Below are 22,345 nucleotides of genomic sequence, written 5' to 3'. Positions count from 1 at the left end.
AACAAGTAGCACCACAGGCACAAGCACAGATGTTTGGGCTTTTCTCAGAGCCCCTAGGACAGAGCAGCCCTGACCGGGGACGCCTTCAGGACTGCGAGCCTCGGATTCCCAGAGTCCACTCCTGCTCTGTCTGCTCCCAGCGGCTGAGTTCTAGGGAACTTCCTCTCCCATTGGCCCCAGACAGACCTGCCAAGCCTTTCCTCCATCAACAGAACGGCTCTTCCAGCTCTCAGATCCTCCGCCCCAGTGACTGGACTCCTATCGGCCGTTTTCCCGGATGCGGGAACAGCTCGCTCCAGCTCTGCAGGTGCTACCGGGAGCGGGGGATCCCAGAACAGGTGACCGCACCCCAAGCTGATGGCCTGGACCGGGAGCGTGGGCTTCTGAAACAAAACTCAAGGACTGGTTGAGTGCTCGAGGGCCCAAAAAAGGCAGGCAGAACTTTCACAGGATGGCCTAAGAGCTGCACTCACTGCAGCTGCCTTCTGACACCAGAATCGGCAAGTAGATCGTGAAATAAAAGCGAATGGGGGGGGGGGCGCCTTCCCTGGTGGCGCAGTGGTTGAGAGTCCGCCTGCCGATGCAGGGGACGCGGGTTCGTGCCCCGGTCCGGGAGGATCCCACATGCCGCGGAGCGGCTAGGCCTGTGAGCCATGGCCGCTGAGCCTGCATGTCCGGAGCCTGTGCTCCGCAACAGGAGAGGCCACAACAGTGAGAGGCCCGCGTACTGCAAAAGAAAAAAGCGAATGCGGAACGTGAGCGTGCAGGGCTGCTGAGTGCCCGAGGACAGAAAGGCTTCGCCAGTGCTCGTCAGCTCAGCTCCTGGTAGGTCTCATTCATACGCATCTTCCAAGAGTCTCAAGGGGCAGCACCCTCTCCAGAAGCCTCTCAGAATGGACAAGGGACCCTCCCCAGGCCTCCCAGATGCCTGGTGAATCTGGAGAACCCTCTGTGTGTCAGGGCCGGCCACCACGTTGACCAAAGGGCAAGGCCTCGTGCTCTCCGTCCCTGAGGGTCACATCACACAAGTAGGAGCGCGTCAGCACGATCCTCAGCTGCCTCCTCAGTTCCACCTCCCTAACTGTCTTCTCACCAGTTCACACTTTCTCACCCAAATTTCCACCCACGAAGAGCTTTCCAATGTGTGGTAGGACTCACTTTTCCTTTTTCCATCACGTTACTTATTCTCAACACCTTGCTGAAGAACGAAAAAAATGTGACCGACCACACTCTGCTCTAAATCTTTAGCAACTTTCTCCCTTTGGTTCCCACTCTGGCTTTTCCTCTCTGTGCCCTCTTTTTCAATTATTCATTCATTTGTTCTTTCAATGTCCACAATGGGAGGCCCAACGCTGGGGCATAAGAGTCCTTGCTCTAAACAAGCTCACCAGTAACTGGGGAGACGAGTGGGGGGACGGGCAGGGGAGGGCAGGAGAAGTCACATGGCACATAAAGGCACGCCTTCAGCGTGCCAGCTATAGCCCAGTGTGGGGAGTAATCAACTCTGCTCAGGTCGAGGGGGCTGTGCACGACCGAAGGTGATTCACAAGCCGTTTCCCAGGCAGACTTGGTGGCAGGTGAAAGGCAGAGAGAACAGCAGAGCAAGGACTTGGAAATAGCCTGCTGCATGGCAGGACCTCTAAATGGTGTAATTAATGCATTGAAAACAAACAAGCAAACAAACAGAAAAACCCTCTTCCGTTTTGGAGCATTTCCTCCTCCATGAAAGGCAGAATGGTAAACTCTTTATCTCCACCATCTCATTCAGCACCCATAACATCCTCCCGGGGCACTCATAGGACCCCAATTTTACAAATGAGGAAACTGAGGCTTGGGGAGGCCGAGGCAAGTAGCAAAACCAGGAAAACTGGGGTTTGCCTAAAGCCGTCCGTTTTAACCTCTTACCCTTTACCCCAAGCAGCCTGAGACGTGGAAGCTGGAGCACGCAGTGCAAGCAGGCGGGGAGAGAGGGAGAGGTCACTTCTGGACGCCCCCGAAGGTCTGCTGACCTGATCACATAATCCCACCAAACTCACCCATCCTCTCCCCAGTGTGGGCTCCACACACCTCAGCAGGACGGCTGCACCATCCTCACCTTCTGCCAGGGGGGAAAGTGTGGTGTATCCACCTAGGAGATGGTGGACTCCTTCCTCAGCTGGGGACAGAGGGATTGCCCCCTGGCACAAGGTCCAGGCACTGAGAACCGGGTCCTGTGTATCAGGGTTATGGAAAGCCAGCTTCCCAAGCACAGGAACCTGGGCCGAGCAGTCAAAAACCACACCCCAAGCTGTGTTGCAAGAGATCACCAATTCCAATAGCCATCTTTGGTTCCATAAGGCTCAAGAGGAGAAAATCCCTTACCTTGATTCTTCACATCCCATGATATTCCAGCTTTAGTTCAGGGAAGAACAGTTTTCAAGTCCCTCTGGTGTATTGAATGGATACGTTGCTTTTTTTTTTTTCAAATTAAAGGCACCTACATCCCAGGTGGAACAGGATGCTAGAAATATACAAGAAAAGGGAATTATTAGTGTCAGTGCTCACATGAATGAATTTGGTAATGAGAGATTTCATTCATTTAAAAAATAAGAAGTGCATATTTACTCTATGCTAAATGAGAAGCATCTGAAGAGCAGGCATTTATTGAGTAGCTATTATGTGTCAAGCACTGTGTTGGACATTTGAACACATGAAGCCACTTGACCCTATGAGATCGGTCTTGGCAGTTGCATATTTCAGAAGTCACGTAAGCAGCCAGGCCACAGAGGGTCAGGGGTTCCTGACTCCCAAGCGCGCCCCCCATCAATCATGGTCCCCTTCCTTCCCCACTAAAGCTTTTTTATTCATCTGATTCCAGGAATTCTGGGTAGAGGGGAAGGAGAAACATACCCAACAACTTAATTCTGAGAATGGCCAGTCCCTGGAAGCCCAACCCATTCTACGGACGGTGGAGAGTACGTGAATCATGGAAGCTGCATCAGATTAACTTGGTTGTAAGCTTTATCTGCCCTCAGTACTGTCATGTAGTAACATGGGATCAGTGGACATCGTGCGTTACTCAGGGAACCAAAAACGTAGCCTCACCAGAGATTCTTATCCTAACTGCTAATGGAGATGGCTTACATGAAGAGGCCAAGAGGGTGGAGTGGTGTGGGGAATGGGACCCGGGGGCCGCCCCTGGTTTACCAGCTCTGGGAGGACCTCCTAAAATCCCCGGAAGCAGGGCTGAACGCTCAGCAGGGTGGGCACAGACACGGACCCTCTCCTCTCCTTCAAGGGGCGGTGCAGCACCCACAGAAAGCCATATGGTCACATTTACAATGGGGTGATCCTTTCCCTTTCCAGACCTCCCTCCTGCCCACCCTTACTCCCTGCAAAAACTCCCAGCATCGTGGCAGCCAGATCATCAAGGAGATGAGGCTCAGTGAGCACAGACTCAGGAGATAGAAGGCTGACAAGTTCTGAAGGGGAATTTGCCCTCAAGTCTGGGAAGAGCCGGAACAGCACATAGGCTGCTCGCTCAGCTGAGGGAGAGGAAGCCAGGCAGTTTGGATTCCCCGCCATCAATTCCCTCTCTCTCCTCCAGGAAAAAAAACTTGGCCCCGGTTTGCCTCTCTGAAGCCTTCTGGTTGTCACATTCCTCCCTTGGATGTGTTAGCATCACGGACCGACCTACAGGAGCTCTGCAAGCCCCAGAGAGTTCCTGTCTGCTCCCATCAAGCGCTGGTTTAATCCATCCGAGTCCCAGTTCCCAGCAGGAGAGGACAAATCCCCCCTCCCTCAGAGAAGCCCCCTTGACTAGCCATGCGCTGAGAAAGATGCCATCCTCAGCACATCCACGCTCCCTCTGTGGGCAGCCTCCCACGCTTCTCAGACATTTTGACCAGGAAAGCACTTTTTGCCTCATTGTCGAAATGCATTCGCTTCATTACCCAAAAAAGGCAGCAGCCCAGCTTCCTGGTTGACTGTAGGCTCTTGTCAGAGTGCCTGGCTTGGCATCCCAGTTCTACGACTGAAAAGGTCCTTTGAGGAGCCTGAGCGAGCGACTTCAGCTCTCTGGGCCTCAGCTTCTCATCTTAAAGGTTTGTTCTTAGCGTGAGGCGAGAATCTCCGCAGAGCTTAGCTCTTGGCCTGGCGCGTCAGGAACACTTAGAAACGTCAGCTGTCATTAAGACCGCACTTAGGCAAATGCCCGGGCCCTAACTTCTTCGTCTCCTCCCAATAAGGGGGGAAAAACAAGGTCTCCCCTCTTCCTGTCTCACCACCAGTGAGAGGCCTCAATACATGGGGGGCTAAGGGAACAAGTGAAGCCAACGCAAACAGCACTAAAAGCTGAGGTCTGCGTCACAGCTACTCAGATCCAGGCCTGGCTGTGGCTCTCACGTCTCAGTTTATTCATCTTTGAAATGGGATGGATGATGACACTTACCCCATCTCCCAGATGTGCTGCCAGGATTAAGTGAGATAGTGCATGCAAAAAGGGCTCTGTAAACTCTTAAGTACTAGGGAAATGTAATATCCTCCCAGACCTCAATGAGCACCTACCAGGACCCCAGGAGGTCCGGTCACAGGTATGACCGTCATCTCCACTTTACAGATGTGGAAACTAAAGCTCAGGCTGAGGAAGCTGCCTGACTGGTGTTGGCAAATCCGTGACTGAATTGTTGGTGTGCAGGCTCATCCCTGTACCCCTCCTCCTTGTAAGGAGCCTGCAGGAACCAGAAGGTCAGCTCCTACAGAAAAAGAGCCTCTCTCCAAGGCAGCCAGACTGATTAATGTTTTTAATTAATGTTTTAAACCATATGCATGGAGCAATGTTCCATGGAAATTAGGAAGCTAAAATTTCTAACTTTCTCCCAGGGGTCGGCCCAGCCAGAGAGAGGCGCGAGGCCAGAGCACGGGGCGGGGAGGGCGGCCTGGGCTGGCCAGGGTGCGAGTGGGAAGGTCACAGCCCTGCCTCAACACACGGAGCCTGACAGGCAGTGCGGTCACGTAGAGGGACAAGTCAGGGAGAAAGGAGACTGGCCGGGCACAGGGTGACAGGACGCGCATGGCTGCTCCTCCCAGGGGTCTGGCCAGCGCAGCAGAAGAGGAAGCAAGGCGGCAGGCGGACGCCCAGCAGGTAGCATGTGCCCGGGGCCGGGGCCCGAAGGGCGAAGGGGCTGCTGCTCCCAGACCTTCCTGCCTGACACGCTGCCCAAAGGATAGACTTCCACCTGCCCTGTGGCTCTCGGAGATACTCTACACTTGAACCTGAACCAAGGGGGCCACGGGCTTTCATAGGGATGCTGACAATACTTCCCTGATGTCGCCTGGGACGGAGGGAGATCACTGCTGGGGCCCAGCGCTGTGCTCTGATGAACGGGGAGCCTGAGTGCCCGTGACGGGCAGACCCGTGACCCCCAAGATCCCAAGGAAGTAAGTGAGAGGCGGATGGGGGCCCAGACACCAGCCCCCTGGCCGGGATCTTCCCTGCTCTGCCTATAGCATTTCAAGCGTGTCACAGTTCCACAGCGTCTACTCCTTCCTACCACCTGAAAAAAGGGGCTGTACCATCTCCCTTCTCCAATGAGAAGGTAAGGGGCACAGAGTGTGACATACAGCACCGGTGATTCATCACCAGCTCTGCTGTGAGCAAGGCCACCGTGTCACTGGGCAGCCGGCCCGGACGCCACATGGATGCCGCCTGGGCAGCAGGGCCACCTGGGCACACTGATGGCAGCCGGGACCAGCCACCCCATATAGGGCCCTGGGCTGCTTGGCAGAAAAGAGTGAGCCAGCCATGAAATAAGCGACCGCACGGGGACTCCTGACCTGGAAATCATCAAAATGCCACCCGTTCACAGCAAACAGACCATAGTGGTGGGCTGCAGTGCCTATAGGAACAGAGGACAGGACAGCTTCCCCCAGGAAGCCCCCGAGAGTAGGCCCCGGCCTTGGGATGTGTTTGCTCCCCCTGGAGAAGGCCCCCGGAAAAGGACATAAACACAGGTACTCCTGTGCCTCTCCTGGAGGGGCAAAGCTGGTGAAGGCCTCAGCCTGGCTTGCACGCTTGTCCCGGATTCTATGAGATCCAGCAGGGCAGAGCGCAGAGGCAACATGTACAGACTCAGAACACAGGCTGGCTGGGTCAGAGCTAGTTCCCACCAGTCAGCACCCGTGCACCCTGGGCAGTCTACTTAACCTCTCTGATCACCATCTGTAAAGCAGGGCTGGTGAGAGCAGCTACCTTCCGAGACTGAGGTGGGGACCACAGCAACGTACGTAGAAAGTACAACGCGGGCTTCCCTGGTGGCGCAGTGGTTGAGAGTCCGCCTGCCGATGCAGGGGACACGGGTTCGCGCCCTGGTCCAGGAAGACCCCACATGCCGCGGAGCGGCTGGGCCCGTGAGCCATGGCCGCTGAGGCTGCACGTCCAGAGCCTGTGCTCCGCAACGGGAGAGGCCACAACAGTGAGAGGCCCGCGTACCGCAAAAATAAATAAATAAATAAATAAATAAAAATTTAAAAAAAAAAAAGAAAAGAAAGTACAACGCGACGTGTGGCTCAGGGTAAGTGCTTAACACTTTTGTTATTCTCAGTGTCTCATCGCTGTCATTATTGCTGTTGCCTGGCAGGCAGACTGACAGTCCTGGATTTGAATCCCACTTCTGTCACTTCCTGGGAATGTGACCAGGGACCAGTCACTTGACCTCCCTATGCCTCATCTACAAAACATGGACCAGCCACATAGCACCACCAAGGATTACAGGGGCACACGTAGCAAAGCAAGGGGTACAGTATGAGCTTTCAAGAGTGAAGGCCCTGACCCCAACTGAGGGGCATTCTGCAAAGCGACTGGCCTGGACTCTTCCAAAATGTCAAGGTCAAGGACAGCCGAGGAACTGCTCTAGGATAAAAGGAGGCTAAAGAGACATGGCCACTAAACACAGTGCTGACCTGGAATCAGAAAAGAAAACAGTCCAAAAGGACGTTATTGGGGCAACTGATGAAACTGTGCATGGCCTGTGGATTAGATAATACAATTGTAGCAATGCTAAATTTCCAGAATTTGATCATTACACTGTGGTTATGTAAGAGAATGTCCTTGTTCTTAGGAAACACACGCAGAACGTTTAGGGATAAAAGGGCAATGTCTGCAATTTACCCTGAAATGGTTCTGAAGAAAAATTGTGTGTGTGTGTGTGTGCGTGTGTGTGTGTGTGTACAGGGGGCGGGGTGCAGAGAGAGTTAACAATCTGTGAATCTGGGTGTACGGTAGTTCTCGTATCATCGTTGTAATTTTTTCTGCCAGTCTGAAATCATATCCAAGTAAAAGATGCCCAAGAGCTGGGGGTACGGGGGTGCGCAGGAGGGTGGTAACAGGCCTAAAGGTCTAGTACAGACCATCCATGCAGGCCCAAACCGTAAACCTTTCCCACCAAAACCCAGTCACCTGATGTATAAATGTTATGATTTATTTGTAGAATACTACAAAGGATAAAACTGAAGTTGAATTTGAACTACCACCCCTCCTGCCAAGAAAAAGAAAGACAGATGATGGCTACTTCTATTCCCACGCCCCAGGGTCAGGCTTGGAGGGCCCACATCCTTGCCATCCAGCGGGGGGCGGGGGGCACCCTGGAGGAAGGCAGAGGCAGTATGGACCACTGCAGCCAAGGCTGGCTTTCGCTTCGTGCCAGGCAGTGTTATGAGAGCTGTCTGCATCTTGAGTCATTTGATTCCCCCAAGAACCCTTCAGGCAAATTCTACTGTTATTCCCCTTCCACACTGCAGGAAACTGAGGCTGGAGACAGCCTCCTGCCCGGGGTTTAATCTGGAGCATGAGTGAGCTGGGATTTGCACCCAAGCTGCATCCACAGGATTTCCACAGGCAGCAGGGAGGCATGCACTCCAGGCCAAGGAGCAGCCAGCACCAAGCCCAGCCCTGCCCCTGAAGCCGAGGCCCCAGGCCCCATTATGCTGAGGTTCCAGTGCAGCTACAGGGGGCTGAGATCCAGGATCCCTGTCCTGTGTTCTCCCCTCAGGGCCACCCTAGCACTGTACGCATCTGATGCTCGACACCTGTTTTGAGATGCGGTCACAGAAACACAGCTTCCTTTTCAAGGAGTTTCAGTAACGCAAGGATGATCTCTGGGAGACCCAACACCCTGGGGACATCAGTGTCATCAGCCAGGAGAAAAATGGGTCTGGGGACAGAATGGGTAGGGGTCTTCACTGAAAACTCTTTTATCCCTTCTGTGTCTTGTCTTGTGAATGACGTACCTCTTCAAAAATGTTTGTTCACTTATTTCTTTAATACGAAGTTAGGAAAGGAAATCAACCCAGTTCCTGTGTAAACCTGCTCTGAGTATGAGCCATTCCGTGCTGTACAATGCCGCGTCGCTGTACACAGCTGCCACTCACTACACATCCTCCTATTTTCAGGGGTGGAGGGACCAGAATGATTAAAGACCCAGAGGGAGTAGCACCACCCATCACACTTGAGGGTGCTAAGATCTGGTGGCCAAGAGACCAGCCCGTAGGTCCCTGGAACCCCAGAGCTGCTGTGAAAGCAAGGTGGGAACACCACCTAAAGTAGTCCTCTCCCAGTTCTCCAACTTCAGTGCCAGGAACTGGGCAGTGCTCTCAGCCCTACCACCACCCAGGAGGCGGGTGGGGACTCTTGGGATGGCCATTTTACAGCTCAAGAAACAAAGGCACGGGATACATGGGAACAGTGCCCAAGTCCTCCGCAGGGGAGAGGCTGGTGGCGAGTGCAGAAGTCTAGCTCCCGAAACAGTTCCTAAACCCTACCCTTCCCCCAGGAGGGAGGGTGAGGACCCACCTCCGTCCCATGAAGAAAGGATCTAGAGTCAAGAGATTCCCGGGTTCCCAGCCAAGCTCCCCGCAAAAGCTGAAAGCACGGGGGAGACAGCATTTGACAGCACTACCCTGTGTGTCAACGGAAGAAGATAATATCTGTGAAAATGCTTTGTAAACTGTAAAGTGCTGTGCAAATCCTCCCATCAAAACAGAGGGTGCATTGGTAGCCGGGGGAGGAAGGGGCTTCTGGAGGGTCAGCCTTACCAGGCAGCATTTCACCTCCTGAACTTCTACCCCAAACTCTCTTTTTCATACCTGCACCTACATTCAACTTTCTCCCACGAACATCCTCCCACCGCCCCTCCCACCCCAGGGCTGTAAGATTATTAAATCAACCCCAAGGTAAATAGTTTTCGATTCTCCAACCCCAAAAACCTCCCTTCCTGCCACTGCACTTGGGTCTTGTCACCCAGAACATCAAAGCTAGCGCTTTCGGTAAAAGCCTCTCAGATCACTTGGGTGACACGCGAAGATAAAAACAACCTGCCACATGCCAGGCTGTGGAGCACACCTTGGTGCCCAGTGGGGAGGTGAGTGGGCTGGGAAGAAACGGCGAACTGTACTGGCCAACACTTTGCAGGGAGTCCGACGCCCTGCCCCCCTCCAAGTCCAAGTCCGCTGGGTGACCTTGTAAGTCCCTTCCCCACTTGGGGCCTCTTGCCAAGGAAGGGGTTGGATGGCACAATCTCTAGGTCGCTGTCAGCTCTAAAATTCACTGATTCCATCTCACCCTCCTTGCTCAGAGTCTCTACTTCCTGAACTGTAAAGACAGTTGATTTACATACAGGAAAATAAAAGCAACTACGAGGTCGCTCATACACTGGGCTGTAGTTTTTGGTGACTCACAAAGGAAAAAATACATGTTTCCACTCAGCTCAAAAGAGTGGTCCCTCCACTCTCCAATTACTCAAAAGTCACTAGGCCAATGGGAGCCCTGGGGAAGTTCCAGGCTACCGGGAGTTCAAACGTCAGTGGACGCAAGCTCAGCAGGGAATTTCCCATGGCAGACAGGTGCAGCAACAGGTGGGCTGGATGGAGAGTCCCCTCCCTCCATGAGAAAAACAGCCCTTACCCATTCACTCTCCATCTCGATAAGTCATCTCCTGGGGAGCCAAGGAAACACCGGGTCCAACACTGGGCCAGGGCCCACCGTCCAGGAAGTCACACCCCAGAATGAATATCCCCTCTTCCAGGAAGCCAATGTTGAACCACCACCCTCCCCAAACCCCGTAGCTTATAAACTCCATAAGCGCAGCAACGGTGCCTGGCATATAATAGATGCTAAAAAAATCATTGTTAAAATAGTAAATAGTTGCTGGATGACTTAATCATGCTGTTTCCATAAAGCTTAAGTAATGCCATCCCCCAAAATACTGGGTGCCTGTTGTGTGGGGATAGAATGGTGAACAAAGCAGACATCGATCCATCCGGCCATCATCCAAAGCAACTGCCAAACATGCTGGCAGAAGATGACCCTCAGCTGTTTGCCTTCTTTGGAGACAGTCTTGGCTGAAGACACTGCCTTGCTCAAGGTGGCACACCCTCCCAAGGGAGCCTTCAAGCAAGGACTGATCAATCCTCATCTCAATTCCGGGCAATTCTGAAAGGCCATTCTAGCGCCAGGGCTCCCAGGGGCTTGGCTGGGGTCTTGGTTAGCCATTGTCACAGCTCAGCGTCTCCCTCTGCCCCTCCGTGACGTCTTCCTCCTCAGTTTCACAGCTGTTGATTCCAAAGGCACCACACAGTAAACATCCCACGTACTAACCTCAATCTCAGCATCTGCTTCCCAGGAAACCCAACCTACAGCAAGAAGGTCCTCATGATTGATGATCAGGCCCTGTGCCACCAGGATGAAGGTTTTAGGGCCAGGACACGTGAACAGACCACCCCTAGTTGGGACAGCCGCCTTATTGACAAGGGTGCCGCGGCTGGGCTCCAGGCTATGATCAATGAAGGAGAGCTGTGAATTAGCAAACACCCGTAGTTGTTTTAACATGTGATGAGTCCCAGGTCCTTAAGGAAGAGGTGCATATTCTTCATCTGTGTTTTCCCGGAACCCAGTACAGGAAAGGAGCTCTGTTGAACGATTCAGTGATGACTGGATGGACCAATGGATATATAAACAGACAAACTTGGTTGAACGAGAAAGTCACACCTAAACAGCTAGACAGCAAATGAACAATAATGATTCTGTATAGTTTAAATTATGTCATCCATGTAAGCATTTATCGTGGTGTTCAAGAAATATTCACGATGAAGATGACAAGTAAGCCACTCACAGAGAACTCCCTAGAGAAGGTGACCTGCAATCAGCAGCTTGAAAGAAGTGAGAGAATGGAGGAAGGCATATGAAACAAGAGAAACGAGGCATTAGCACTAGTCAGCTGAGTTCTGACTGCTCATCAGATACCCGGTACGTAAGCACTCTCATCGTGGGGCTGCCGTGACAGCCCAGGACGTACGATAGGGGATGCCTTCCGTAACCATTACATCCATCACCATGTATGTGGGTTGTGATGTTCCCATTACCAGGGGAAGCAACGTTGATGGAAGGTCCTGAACACAGTTCTGCAGTTTGGAGGCTTAATCCTACAGGGACAGGAAGCCATCGAGGTTGCGAAACAGAGGCGCTAGGTGACAGCTAGGAACCTAAGCTTCAGAACTGGTGCAAGATTTCTTAAATCATCCATCTCTTAGGTTTTGGACAGTTGCTTGGGATGCCTAGGCTACCGTGTTCCCGAAGCAGATGGGGACTTGGGAGGTGCCTAGAGCCTCCATTCTGAGACAGCAGCCTCAGGGGCAGAATCAACACTGGAGAACCCCAGACGCCAGCCTCAGTACCCCTAAGAAATGTATAGACCCTGGGGAGCCATCCACACCCAGGCACCCACCCAACCCACTGACAGTCCTCATATCTGAGGGTGATGCCCAGGGAAACAGATAGGAGTGCCAAGGGAAAGGGGAAAAAATAGGAGCCTGGTGTTTGTGCAAACAAGAGTAAGTTATGAGGACAATGGGAAAGGGATAACATTTACTTGGGAAAATTATGAAACGAGTGACGTCACAGAGGCTATTTGTTAAGCAGGACACTGTGTTCTAGAAAACACAGAGGACTTTGGCCTATTACTCATCCCTGAGCTGGGAGCATCTAAAAGGCTACATGCTGGGGCCATCAGAGGTGGTAGGCAGAGGAGACCCACCTCCAGGGCCAGTGGGATGCTGAGTGTCAGGCTGAAGGTACAGCTCTGAAGAGGCAGTAAAGCTCAGAGTTCAGGCAGATGGGCTTTGCTGCAGAACGATCTGGGCTGGAACTGAGGCTCCACCACTTCCTTCCTGCACGACCTGGGCTAGGAAGAACCCACCTCCCAGAGCCTCTGCGATACAAACCTACCAGAGTGCCCACAGGGACCGAACAGCACCTATGCAAGGCACTGGACATATAGCGGGCACTCAAAAGTGATGCTGCTGTTATTTAATCATCTGTCACAGGCCTACGTAAGAACCATCTGGTGCTACCCTTTCCAGCTGCACCCCACAAATCCCTTGGCTTCAAGAGTCTCCTGTGAGTCCCCTCCTGGGGGCTCAGTGGAGTTGAGGAGGGGGCAGCATGGGGACCATATCCCCATTTTGACTCCAACAGCCCTGCTTTAATAGTTATCTGCATAAGGCCTGCACACAGACTTCAGCTGGGCCAAAGGGGTTTGAGGGCTTTAAGAAAGCGTGAAAGCTTCGAACATTCATCCTCTTACTTTACCAAAGAAAAAAAATGAAGCTTCAAGAATCAAAGGGCGGACTTCCCTGGTGGCGCAGCGGTTAAGAATCCGCCTGTCAATGCAGGGGACACAGGTTCGAGCACTGGTCCGGGAAGATCCCACATGCTGCGGAGCAACTAAGCCCGTGCGCCACAACTACTGAGCCTGTGCTCTAGAGCCCGTAAGCCACAACTAGTGAGCCCACGTGCTGCAACTACTGAAGCTGCACGCCTAGAGCCCCGCAACAAGAGAAGCCACCGCAATGAGAAGCCCGCGCACTGCAACGAAGAGTAGTCCCCGCTCGCCACAACTAGAGAAAGCCCGTGTGCAGCAACGAAGACCCAAAGCGGCCAAAAATAAAATAAATTAATTAATCAATAAATTAAAAAAAAAAAAAGAACCAAGGGACTCATCTAAACTCACACAGCAGGTCAGCGGTAGGGAAGGGAGATGCAGCTGGAGACCCTGAATCTCCCCAACAGTTAGTTCAAAGGCTGGGGTTGTTGGATGCGTCCTCTGAGGTCTGCTGCTCGGGGGTATGAGACTCCCACTCTGTGGGCACGGGGGCAGTGACCCCCCAACGCCTTGGCACCCCAAGTGCAAGTCCACAAGTCCCGACCCTCAAAGCCTGGTTCAAAGGGCGAAAGGAACATCAAGCGGAGGAAAAGCAACCCCTCCACTTCCCAAAAGAGGGACAGTCTTCCTCAGATCACTCCCCAGAGCTGGGCTCAGGGCCTAGACCCAGGGGCCTGGTAAGAACCGCGCCAGGAGCCATTGAGGCAGAAATGGGACGCAGTCCACAAACGTCAGGGGTGAGAGAGGCAAGAAACTAAAAAGAAGAAACCAGTCCCTTCCTTGCCAAGCAATCACAGCTCCCAGACGCTCGGACGGGTCTGGTCCGAAGTCACCCATGGGTTTCTATCTGCCCACATCATAGGCCCAGCCAAGCAGTCATGCAACTTCTCCAAAGGCAGGGAGGACAGCAGAAGAGCAAGACTTCTCACAAGTAGAAATGCTCCCCTATGACCACAGGTCAACTGTCAACCCAAGAATCGGCACAAAGGAATGAAACCCTGGCATCGAAGAACAGATCAATCCTACAGAAATCACTCAGAACGGCCACACGTCTCCAGCCTCCTCAGTGCTGGGCGCTGGTGGGCTTTCCACGTGATCACCAATCCTGAAACACAGCTCTAGTGTCCCCAAGTGACGGATGGGTGAAATGAGGCTCACAGAGCTTCCTCAACACACAGCCAGCTTTGAACACATACTGTGTGGAATGTCCTGTGTTTGTAGCCAGATCCACCTAATAAAGCCCTTTCCCGAGTCCCTCACCTTTTTTCCCCCACACTCTTGTTTTAAGAACATTAGGTCTGTACGACCTTGTTTTATTCAACAAGAAAAACACAGGTTGTCCAGCTTGGGGGGGATGCAAGCAACAGTGACACCATCCTCAGAAACACTGTGAAGGGGATAACCTTGGGGGTTTCTGGTCACGCTAAGATTCTCTAAGTCTAAACTGAAATGCCAACTCCCATCCAATTATTCCCCCTGAGTTGAATGTAGGCAACTCCTACAACCCCCAAAACATAAGCTTTGCTCTTCCTTAGGGAAAACAAGGCTCTTTAAAATCCATCCTGGCATCTCCCAACCGGCCTCAGCCATCCTGGAGAGGAAGGTTCCAGCTGAAGAGCCAGACGAGGACTCCAGGCACCCGACGACAGACAGGGAGCGCTAACCAGGCTTGGGGGAGCCTCCCAGCCCCACAGGATGTGGCAAGGTGAAGAAGTAAGAGAAGAATCAGAGAAAGCAATCTAGAAACACAGACAGCACCACAAATAAAGCGACTTAACAGGAAACACTGGGACTTTTCTTCATTTCTTTTTTAAAGCTAGGAAGCCCAAAAATAGTTGAAAGCCATGTCGCAGAGCTTTCCGAAGACAAATCCTGCCTTGTTCAGTAAACAAATCTAGGGGGACGAATACGAAGTCTGAAGCCCTGAAGACTACAAGGGCAAGTTCAGATCGCACACAGAGCTCCACGGTGCACGTGAGGGGCAGGGGGTTTCAATCCCAGCTTCCAAGCCCAGGAGCCCATGTGCTGATCAGCAGTCCACACAAAGGCTCAGTTTTGAAGCTCACTCATTTTAAGTAAAGGCCGCGTTGCAACTGGCTCAACTTGAAGGCGTCCACATGGAAAGTCACGAATTTGGCTGGAGGAGCAGTCAACATCAGCATTCCCCAAGACAGATGGTAAACAAGCAGATGAAAAAAGAAAAAAAAACAATTGGCTTCATTAAGGATAAAAAAGTATGAAGAACGTTAACAAGAGACTCTTCTGCATCAACTCAATTATAATTTTTTTAAGCTAATGATACCTGGCGTTGATGAAGTTGTGGTGAAACAGGCATGTCCACATGTTGATGGGACTAGCGTCAAAAACCTTATTTGAGAGTAACTTGGCAATATGGGTCGAGAGTCATAAAACTGTGCCTTTTTACTCAATAATCCTTCTGCTGAGAATCTGTCCAAAGGATTTTCCAAGAACAGAAGAGTCATATGCACAGAGCTGCGCAAAGCACCCTTAAGTATCAATATTACAGCAAACTACTAGGAACCTTCCTTTTTAACAACAGAGAACTGGTTTAGAAGATGATGTATCGACTTGATGAACTTCTTTAAAAATGGTCATTAGTAAGGTGCTTGAACAAAATGGAAAAATGCTTAGGATATAATGTCAGATTACAGAATATTCCCTACACCTATGCCTGTATCAAATCCTAAGTTAATGTATGGACAGACATATCAGATATCTGAATGCAATCTGATTGGTCAGGGGGAGGGTGGTTAGTGATTTCATTTTCTCATCCATTTCTGTTCTTGGGAATCACAATGCTGTTTGTGCAATAAATGACAACAATCTCGATGATAATGATGATGATGATGAAGATTTTTATTGGTAAAACTTCAATAACGTATGGGAAAGGAGTGAGTGGAACTCTGCTGCACTAGAAACAGCACTCAGGGTGTGAGAAATGATCAAACCCAGAGGCATCTGAGGATAAACGCAAAGAAATGAGAGCTCTAAGCAGAGCATGGAAAATGTAGACACCAGTGGGGCCACGTATCAGCAATGTCGGCCTTCCAGGCCCCAGAGAGCATCCGGCAGCATCTGATCATCTCAGCTTTCTGAGAGTCAGTCTTGCTCTTCCCCGCCATGCCCACGGCTCTCAAACAGAAATAGAAACCCCTGGATCTGTGTATATGCAAATGTCCGTCTTCCTAAAACACAAAACCCTGCTCATTTAAATACTGAACTTCCTCAGCTAGGTGTTTCTCAAAAAGGCAACTTAGACCAGTTTCTACACGTGGTGCTCGAGGTCACTTGGAGCTTTCGTTTTCTGTAGGGTAGGATCCAGATGGGATTTCCAGAGCCACAGCGATCTCAGTGCACCGCTGTCCCCGCCCACAGTCCGGGCAGGGGCAGTCAAGCTAGCGGTCAGCACTTTGAAGTCACTGGTGAACAGCCCAAGTCCAAGCCTACCAGCCCTGTGCTTCTGGATACGTATTTCACCCTTGTGACCTCAGGTTTTCACATCCATAAAATGGGGATTTTTCCAGAACTTTCCTCAGGGGGGCAGGGTGAGGATTGAGAAAAATACACACACTCAGCACAGTGCCTGGCGGCCGGCTGCCGGCACTCACTCACTCCTGGCTCCCACCATTACTCTCATTCCGGAGTCACCTCGTCTGAGAGATTCGTCTGAGGTCTTCACAGACCATGTATGCCTAGGTGGCAAGGGAGGGCACACTTGTAAGTGACCAAATGCAGCTCAACCCTGGCTGACATTCGGATCACCTGGTTGCTTCAAAACGCCCAGACGCCCCGGTCCCTCCCAGCACAATTATCAATATATCCGATTCACTACGGGTAGGGCGCTGGCACAGCTGTTTTGTGAAGCTGAATCCACTGTGCCATTGGCCTGGGGCACATCTAACTCAGGTGAGAGCAAGCAGTGATTTCTCCTCCAAACCCCCAAGCCCAAGAGAGGGTGAGGCAGGAGCCTTTCTTCATCTCTTTATTTTATTTTATTTTATTTTGCGGTACGCAGGCTTCTCACTGTTGTGGCCTCTCCCGTTGCGGAGCACAGGCTCCGGACATGCAGGCCCAGCGGCCATGGCTCACGGGCCCAGCTCCTCCGCAGCACGTGGGATCCTCCCGGACCGGGGCACGAACCCGCGTCCCCTGCATCGGCAGGCGGACTCTCAACCACTGCGCCACCAGGGAAGCCCTCTTCATCTCTTTAGGGCATGCTTCAGCCGCTCCTTTTGGAACCATCAAGCACTCTCCGAGTGACAGGCAGATGGCAAGGGGTTGCCCGGCTCTCTGCCCTCCTGCTCGGCCTGGTGATTTCCTGCAAGGCAGTGGAGTGTACCAGCTGAGCGCCTGCCCGGCAGAGGCCACTGGGAAGCACCTGCCCAGCGCAGGCAGTGACACTGATGGGCCGGCAGTGAACACAAGTCCCCGGGCGGTCCCTGCCCAACCTCAGCCTCCTTCCCATCATCTGAGAACTCCCTGTGCGTCCCTGGTGCAGCGACAGCAGACAGACCTCCGGGAGCGGCACTGATTTCAGAGGGGGTGAGCCCAGCATCTCTGGAGGAGGCGGGTGTAAAGTGCAGGAGGACCACATCTCTGAGCCTGAGCCCCCGCAGACCCGCATCTGTGAAATGGGCATAGCCCTCCCCGCAGGGGGGCTGGGAGAGTGCCCTGGGCCAGGCTCTCAACAAACGTGGCAGGCGCTGCGGTTGGCGTGAAATGCCACTGAAGGGAGATATGGGGGCCACCCTTCCTGCGCGAAACTCAACCCTCTTCCCCACAGTGCGCAGGCTTCCAGCCTTGTTGCCTCCACCTCGGCCCCAGAGGTGAAGCGACAACTGCTGAGGAATCTGCAGGGCTGCCCGGGACCAGGGTGCCCTCCCTCCCCAGAGAAGGGAGCAGCACCACGGCGCTCAGCCTGGCTTTGCCCAAGAGGAGAGGGGCTTGCTGGGCCCTTTGCAATACTCTGGCCTGCCTGGAGGTCTCACTGCAAGACTGTTCAAAGGCCAGAACACTGATCTTCCATCTCCGTTCTTTTTTTTTTTTTTTTTTTGTGGTACGCGGGCCTCTCACTGTTGTGGCCTCTCCCGTTGTGGAGCACAGGCTCCGGACGCGCAAGGCTCAGCGGCCATGGCTCACGGACCCAGCCGCTCCACGGCATGTGGGATCCTCCCAGACCGGGACACGAACCCGTGTCCCCTGCATCGGCAGGCGGACTCTCAACCACTGCGCCACCAGGGAAGCCCCATCTCCATTCTTAAAGAACCCTCAACAGACTCTGCCTGGGCTTCAATCCAAGAGCCCCCATTTTTATCACACTGACAGGTGGCTAAGAACCTTCCGTGACTTAGCCACAGTAACACCTGGAACCCTCTCAGTAGGCTTTTGGGGTTGATGTTACTCTTACCCCCATTTTACAGATGAGGAAGATGAGGCATGAGAGGGCAGCTACCTTGCCCAAGGTCATGCGACAGAGCCGGATCTTGGAGCCTTGGGGGTTCCAGAGGCCAGGCTCTCCCGTGCGACACTATGGTGCCCTGGTTCCAGGGTTGCTTCTCCTTTGATTCCTCCCTTTGGTCACCTACATTATCGGGCCCCTGCTCTACGCCAGCCCAGGGCGGGGGGGCGGGCAGAGAATCTCCATGGGTAAAGACACAATCCACCCTCTCAAGAGCTCACCTAATCCAGATATTCCTAAAGCCCTCAGAAACAACCCCAGACAGATCGAGAACTCGTGAAAACCCCTCTAAGCAGCGAGGAGCGGGGCCGCCTCCCGCAGGGGCTGGGCACAGGGTGGGGGCCATGGGGATGGGCTTCAGGGGGCAGCCTGGGAGGCCGGGCAGACCTGGGTGTGAATGCCATCTGCTCGCAGACGTGTTGTGAGCCAGGTGCGCCCCTGTCTGGTCCTCCTCTGCAGAGCAGGGATGATGAAAGGACCCCCTCCCAGAGCGGCTCTGAGGGGTAAATGAGAAAGCATCTGCAGCGCACTCACAGTAAGGCAGGGGGCACGTCTGCACAGCCAGATGCCAACCCGAGGACTAGAGCCACAGGTGGTCCGACTCAGAGGGCTGCTGGGCTTCTGGGTGGGGTGGGGAGCCCTCGAGAGATCCCAGAAGGTATCTGGGAGGGGTCTGCGCCTGAGAAGGATGGGCAGGTTTTAGGTAGGTCAGAAGCCCCCAGGCTGAGGAGAAAGGCATGAATCAGGGTAAGGAGGTAGGAGAGCCAGAGGACGGGGCTACCACCTGGCTGAAGCAAAGTATAGGCTGGAGACTTGAATGACTAGTATAGGGAAGAACAGCTTTCAGCGGATTTCACAACAGACCCCATGACAGTATAACTGCCCAATGATAATGAATGACTGAATGAGGGAATGCCAGATCATATCAGCAGAGGCAAATAAGGAAGGTGCACTTATCAGCTTACAGCTGCAGGCCCTAAATAGAGTCTGGGAAAGCCCTTGCCTGGGACAGAATGGGATTCCCTTCTGTGTTAGGCTCCTAGGGGCTCCTAGGTAACAAATGACCACAAACCAGGTAGCTTAAAACAACAAAAAAATCAATTCTTTCACAGCTCTGGAGGATGGAAGTCCAAAATCAAGCTGTCAGCAGGGCCACGCTTTCTCAGAAGGCTCTAGAGAAGCATCCTTGCTGGTCTCTTCCTAGCTTCTGGTTTGCTGGCAATCCTTGGTGTTCCTTGGCTAGGAGATGCAGAGTCCAATCTGCCTCCATCCTCACATGGCCTTTGTCCGTGTGTGTGGGTGTGGGTGTGTGTGTGTGTGTGTGTGCCCTTTCTCTTATAAAAACACCATGCACTGGACTCAGGGCTCACCCTACTCCAATAGGACCTCACATTAACTCGATGGCATTGGCAAAGACCCTACTTCTAAACAAGGTCACACTCACAAGTACTGAGGGTTAGGATGTGAAAATACCTTTACGGGGTACACGTTCCACCCACTATACCTCCTTCACCGCAACTTCCCAGATATGCTCCCCTGGTCAGCTTTCACCTAAACCAGCGTCCGGGTTAGCGGTCACCTCCCAGCATCTTCAGTTAACAGGGACACATTACAGTCCCTAACGCAGAATCCCTGACGGAGCAAGGACACACAGCACATCTGTAAGACCACAGAGGCTGCACGTGCCAGCCTGGCCCTCATCTCTGGAAGTCTGAGCTGCTGCATCCACAACAACAAACAAACCCATCTGGAGAGAGAAGTCATTCATAAGACAAAGCACAGAAGGGATAAAAGAGTTTTCAATGAAGACCCTACCACTGTGTCCCCAGACCCATTTTTCTCCTCCTAATGGTATTTTTTGAAAGGGGGCCACCCCACCCCACAAGGGGCCCCGAGCTCTGCGCTCAAGAGGCACCCAGATCCAGGATGTCTGGACAACAGAGGTCCCCAGATCTGCACCTGTTAGAAGGGACAGTTGAACACAGAGCCTGTTCCCTAAGAGAACAGGTGGGCAGGTATCGCAGACAAAGGTGTGTATGCACTCCTGGATGTGCGTGCACTCCTGGGTGTCTGCAAGAGCCTCCGCCCGGTTTCTGAAAGATCCCGGACTTCTCCCCAGCCGCCATTTGGAAAACTCCATGGAATCCGTTTGTCCAGTCAGCCAGGTAGTCCTTCCACAGACATTTCTCAAGCCCCACTCTCCTGCTCTCCCGTGTGTGACTGCTGGCCGGGCACAGACGTGAACAGAGGAGGACAGTGTGGAAAGTGACCAGGCACTCCAAGGTCAAGGGATGCCAGGCCTGCAAACCCCAGAGTGGCCTCGCAAGGAAGCGCCCAGGCATATTCACAGGCATCAATAAATGTTAATTGTGGCAAAGAGGGCAGGCAGACTTTTTTTTTCCTTTTTGGCCACGCCACAGGGCATGCGGGATCTTAGTTCCCCGACCGGGGATCGAACCCGTGCCCCCTGCAGTGGAAGCGCAGATTCTTAACCACTGGACCGCCAGGGAAGTCCAAACGAGACTTTTCTAGTCCATAAACGAGGCCCCCACGTGCTCACAGATTTCCCATCGACCCCGCCGTGTGACCTTGAGCGAGTTTCAGAAGCCCCGAGCACGAGCTCCTCTCCTCACCCAGATGTGTGAACGTGAGATTGAAAGGAGTCTTGCAGCACGTGGCACTTTTCCTTTTTGTCTTTATGGAAGGTGTAGCAGTGACCAGGGAAGCCGCTCCTTCCTTGGGAGACGTCTCCAAGTGGGCAGGGAGAACACGGTGTGAACCCTCCCTGAAGTGGCCTCGTTCTTAGCAGGGCCACAGAGCATGTTCTGGACGCGGCCAGAACAAGCCGCATGTCAGGGGCCGGGCAGGGCCACGTGCAGACCCTGTGGTTCGGTCCGGAACACACACCTTGTGGTGAACGGCCCACCTCCTCAGGGCGGCGCCCACCCTAGCCTCTGCCATTTGTCTTCCTTTCCACCAATAGTGTGTTTCGAGCCTACTTTGTGCCGCAGATTGGGACCTGGGGGATGGGAGGAGGGGGAGGAGACAGAGACCCAGGCTTCATGGACGAAGCCCAGGGTCCTCCCCTCCCTTGACCCCTCCACCTAGCCCGCTGGGAGTGGACCTCCCTGCCTCCTGATTCATCGCCCAGTTCATTCCTGGTCTCCCACTGGAGGCCTCAGGTCTGGTTTTCCATGGGAGGAAAGGCCCTGCCCTCCTTCTGACCTCTCCCTTTGTCATGGTGGGTGGATGCCCATCTCTGTAGAAAGCACACAACCCACAATCAGCCCGGGGTGATGTCCCAGGAGCCTCCAGAAACAAACACTCATTACCCGAGGAGCTGTCACAGACCCACCCTCCAATTCGCCTGCCAAAGCAGGCATCCACGGCCTACCGGGGGGTCCCCTTCTGGGGGTGCGGGGCCTGGGGCTCGGGCTGGCTCAGCCAGCCAGCATACCTGCCACAGATCAGGGACCTGTGATGGAGGGAAAGGAGTCTGAGCACATCCCAGGGAGAGAAAGGGTGACGACACTCTGATGTCCCCACCAGCAGGGTTTACCTGCTGTGAACCTAAAAGACACAAGGTCAAACTCAACAGACCAGGGGTTTCCATGAAAGTCCTTCCTACACCCTGCTATGCAGCCACGAGCCAAGGAATGCCTGTAGCCACCAGAAGCCGGAAGAGGCAGAGAAAGATTCTCCCCTGGAGACTCTGGAGGGTGCACGACCTTGCCAACACCTTGATTTCAGAATTCTGGCCTCCAGAGCTGTAAGAGAATACATGCCCAGGGTTTTAAACCATCTAGTTTATAGTCATTTGTTTGGGCAGCCACAGAAAACTAATATGGGACCCTCGCCTCCAGCATAGGAAGGAAGCCCGTGCCAACTCAGGATGGAGGTGTGAAGCCCAGTGGGGTGGAGATCATCCTGAGAACCTCCATCGTCTGATTCCGGACCCATCGGTGCCTCGGGTTGTGGGCGGCTGTACCTGCGAGCTGAGAATCGGGCAGGAAAAGGCACGGCCCCTTTTGAATGAATGAACAGCTGCCCTCCGCTCTGACATGAAGAGCAGGCCCACCATGGGGGACAAGGCCCCCCGAGTCTGGAAGGATAACTGGAGAAAAAGGCTCCTGGCAGACGCTGCTATCCTCGGACCCGGCGCGAGCACACCTTT

At 53.2% G+C, this 22,345-nt stretch overlaps 1 long non-coding RNA gene across 3 annotated transcripts in view; it reads right to left on the bottom strand.

Annotated features, from left to right (window-relative positions):
• The window catches only part of LOC307065659, a 345,545-nt gene that overhangs the window by 202,258 nt on the left and 120,942 nt on the right, over nt 1–22,345 (bottom strand). For all 3 annotated transcript variants that reach the window (XR_013811344.1, XR_013811345.1, XR_013811346.1), the window contains exon 3: nt 2,362–2,500. This is a non-coding gene — a long non-coding RNA (uncharacterized lncRNA). The remainder of the gene's footprint in view (nt 1–2,361; nt 2,501–22,345) is intronic.

Source organism: Hyperoodon ampullatus (genome assembly GCF_949752795.1).
Source record: "Hyperoodon ampullatus genome assembly, chromosome: 17".
Lineage (NCBI taxonomy): Eukaryota > Metazoa > Chordata > Mammalia > Artiodactyla > Ziphiidae > Hyperoodon > Hyperoodon ampullatus.
The sequence above is the reverse complement of the archived record's forward strand: the minus strand, read 5'-3'. Positions and strand labels throughout refer to the sequence as shown.